The 4,177-nt window shown below is 36.5% G+C and overlaps 1 non-coding gene across 1 annotated transcript; it reads right to left on the reverse strand.

Moving 5' to 3' along the window:
* Positions 1 to 2,639: 2,639 nt before the first annotated feature.
* On the reverse strand, positions 2,640 to 2,746 carry LOC128560462 (U6 spliceosomal RNA). Its single transcript, XR_008372961.1, has one exon. It is a non-coding gene; the product is annotated as a U6 spliceosomal RNA (small nuclear RNA).
* Positions 2,747 to 4,177: the final 1,431 nt, after the last annotated feature.

Consider the following 4,177-nt stretch of genomic DNA (forward strand, 5'->3'; position numbering starts at 1 on the left):
GTTTAGATCAGAGGTGATCAGTCCATGGCCTGTGGTCCAACACAAAATCATAAACCTACTTAAAACATCAGTTTGGTGATTCTTTTGGCAAAACACAATTGCACGGTTCTTGAATGTGAACTTGGTTGACGACAATGTCGTGGCAATTTCACGTAAAATAAACATATATGTGCTCTCACTATTTGTACACACGTGTGGTTTCAGTTTTGCAGCAGCTTTCAGCTTCCAGTGTGTTCTCATCCAAGAGCAGTGAAATCGACGCCATCAGAAGTTATGTGCACTCAGGGTAACTTGGTGAGGCAGAAATTATCAATTATATTTCAACTTATCATTGGAATGTGAGGTGTTTAATGTTCTTTAGAAGTCAGGTAAGCATTCTTGTTTGGTTATTAAGGCTACTTCCACACCTCTGCAGTGCCTTACACATCACTTTTTACAATCAGCCCTCCATCTCACTCTGCATAGGCAGCTGAGATGTGGAAGGGCCCAAACCTTGCTTTTTATTTTCCTGTTAATTAATTTTCAGAATAAAAGTAAATATAGCCCTTCATCTAGTTTTTTAACCCCCAGCATGGCTTCTACAATGTATCAAAAGAAAACAGAACCCCCCAAAACAAAAATTATAAATGAAGGAGGATTGTTCAATGAAAAGTGGGCAGATGACTACTCTTTTGTCTAGGCAAATAGTAAGTACTCTACTTAATTTGTGGGAAATTTGTGCAGTTTTCAAAGACTGCAATTTGAAAAGGCATTATATATAAAAACACGCTACCAAAATTCAGTGCATATGAAGGATTGTGTCATGAGGAAAAAATAGCAGAACTGAATAAAATCTGTCTTCTCAATAATTTATTTTTTTTAATTACAAGTCAGATTCCATTGTAAAGGCTAGTTATGTGGTGGCATATCTAATAGTAAAAAAAAAATCAAAACCAATTACTAATGGTGAGTTGGATAAGCACATTGCTTATCCATGGAAAGCATGTCGGATACAATTTGCCCTGGGAAAAAAGTGGATACTTCTAAAATCAGTTTGTCTCACCAGCTATAGCCAGGAAAATTGAAGAAACTGGAAAATCTATTGAAAGAAATTTAGAGAGTAAAGCTGCCAATTTTAAATTTTATGCTTTAGTGATGGATGACAGCACCGATGCTCCAAGTACAGCTCGACTTGCCATTTTTATTAGAAATTGATGACAAATATACTGTCACTGAAGAAATGGCTTCTTTAGTGTCATTAAAAGACATAACTAAATGAAGAGACTTATATGAAGCAGTAAAAAAATATGTTCAAGCAATTTTCTTTGTCTGTCAATATATGTGGTATAGTTGCTAATGGCACCCCGGCGACGGTGGGTAAAAGAGAAGGACTTGTAAAATTAATAGAAGACGATATAATTGCCACCCAAAGCTCATGTTTGATAAAGTACCATTGCATAGTACATCAAGAAAATTTATTCTCAAAAGCTTTAAAAATGGATGTCATGTAAATCATCATCAAGACTGTGAATTTCATAAGGGCCAAGGGATTGAATCATCACCAATTCCAGGAATTCCTTAAAAGTATTGATGCTGACTGTGGTGACCTCAGTTACTTCTTGGAAGTAAGATGGCTAAGTCAAGGCCACATGTTGAAAAGATTTTATGATTTGTGACATGTTATCAAGTCATTTACAGTATTCCAAAAACCAAATTTATGTCAGAACTTGATAAGGAAAAGTGGCTTACAGATTTAGCATTTTTAGTGGATTTAACTGCTCATTTAAATAAGCTAAACATGCATCTTCCAGGTGAAAACCAACTCGGTACGGCATTTCAAACCATAACAGTAATCCAAATGAAACTGTAATTATAGCAAGCACAAATTAAGGCAAATGATTTTATGCATTTCAACACATTGGCTACACACAGTCCTATGAACAGCAAAAAAAAAAAAAAAGCACCCTTTTTCAATTCGATACAAAAATTTGCAAGCAAATTTCAAAATTTCTCGGAAAATTATTAATATTTTGGCGCACTTGCAACTCCATTTTCAATTGACATAAATATGTTACCTGCCAATTTTCAAACGAAACGCATAGAGCTGTAATCTGACATTCGACTTAAAGAAAATTTTTATTAGGTCTCTTTCCTGGATTTTTTTTTTTTTTTTTTTTGCAAATTAATCATTCTTTTTATTTTTGTTTGTTTTATTAAATAGTATCTATATACATTAATGTATTTATGGGGTACAATGTGCTGATTTTATATACAGTTTGGAATGCTTACATCAACTATACATGCATTTCATTTGTCTGTATTCCAATTAATTGCACATTTTAAATATTTAAATTCTTTTTTTTTTTTATTAAATCATAACTGTATACAATGATATGATCATGGGGCATCATACACTCACTTCATAAGCCATTTGACACATTTTTATCACAGTGGTTAACATAGCCTTTCCGGCGTTATCTCAGTTACTGTGCCAAAACATTTACATTCTACATTTACCAAGTTTCGCAAATACCCCTGTAATATGCACCACAGGTGTGATCCCTCCGATTCCCCTCCCTCTACCCACCCCCCCTTTCCCACTTCCCCCTATTGTTAAGTTGTAGCTGGGTTATAGTTTTCATGTGAGAGTCCCAAATTAGAAAAATATGGAACGCTTCACGAATTTGCGTGTCATCCTTGCGCAGGGGCCATGCTAATCTTCTCTGTATCGTTCCAATTTTAGTATATGTGCTGCCGAAGCGAGCACTCTTTCCTGGATTTTTATAGCTCCTTCTCGTATCTTCACAGAGACAAATATCCCTCCTTCCACAAACATACCTATTCATGTGATCACATTTTGGGAGCACCTACAATTGTGAGCAACTGTTTTCAAGAATGAAGCACATCTGTGGCTCAGTGAGTAGGGCGCCGGCCCCATATACCAAGGGTGGCGGGTTCAAACCCAGCCCTGGCTAAACTGCAACCAAAAAATAGCCGCGTGTTGTGGCGGGCACCTGTAGTCCCAGCTGCTCTGGAGGCTGAGGCAGGAGAATCACTGAAACCCAAGAACTAGAGGTTGCTGTGAGTCCTGTGACATCATGGCACTCTACTGCAGGCGGTAAAGTGAGACTCTGTCTCTACAAAAAAAAAAAAAAAAAAAGAGTAAAATTAGAACCAAAATATCTGGTGAGAACGTTAACAATTCACTGAGAATTGCAACTACTTCCATTGAACCAGGTATTGATGCATTAATTTCTCAAATACAATGGCAAATATCCAACTTATTTTATGTTGTCCACTTTTCTTTTACTTTTATAATAGAAAATATCAAAAAAAGAAACCTTATTACTTAGACATGTACATTTTCTATATTAACAATCACAAACATGGAACCTGCTTGAAAATTTTAGAATACTCTGAATGGGCCACTGAAGAACTAGGATTATTAGGTGAGGACTCTTTTGCTTATCCGCGGCAGTGGATATCATCAAAATTACACACAGACCTTTGTTGTTGTTGTTGTTCATCAACTTTCATTAGTGTTTGCATAATTAGTGTGGTGGCCCAAGGCAACTCTTTTGATGAGGCCCGGAGAAACCAAAAGGTTGGACACCCATGGTTTAGATCAAACAATCCCAAAGACTGGTTACCTTTGGGAAGTATATATGAATATATATATGAGAAGTATATATGAATAAATGATAGAGTTCCACACTCTTTTTATTTTTTTTGTTGCATATATTTGTCTTCACAGTATTTTTGAACTAACGAGGTTTTTGTCTTAAGATGCAGTGTGACTCACTCAATCACTTAAAACCCTTCAGAGGTCCTCAGCCCTGTTTCCCAGAGGGCTTCATGCTGCCTAGACAGAGCAAAGCACTTGAAGAGCTTATCAGAAATACAGATTACCCTGGCTCAACCTGGCAGTGTTGAATCACAAGTTCTGGTTGATTTTAAAGAGCCATGATGTTTGAGAACCACTGTTTCCAAGTTCTATCCATGACCTGGTCTCTTCCTATCTTGCACTTTCATCTTCTCTTTTTCCTTCCTAATAAAACAAAACTTCCCACTTATTACACAACATGACTTGCTCCTCTACGCCTGGAACACAAGCCAGGCCTAACTCCATTCTTTAAATCACTAAGCCCTACTTATTCTTCAATACTCAGTTCAAACATCATCTCCTCTAAGATCACTG

Source organism: Nycticebus coucang, chromosome 11, assembly GCF_027406575.1.
Source record: "Nycticebus coucang isolate mNycCou1 chromosome 11, mNycCou1.pri, whole genome shotgun sequence".
Classification (NCBI taxonomy): Eukaryota; Metazoa; Chordata; class Mammalia; order Primates; family Lorisidae; genus Nycticebus; species Nycticebus coucang.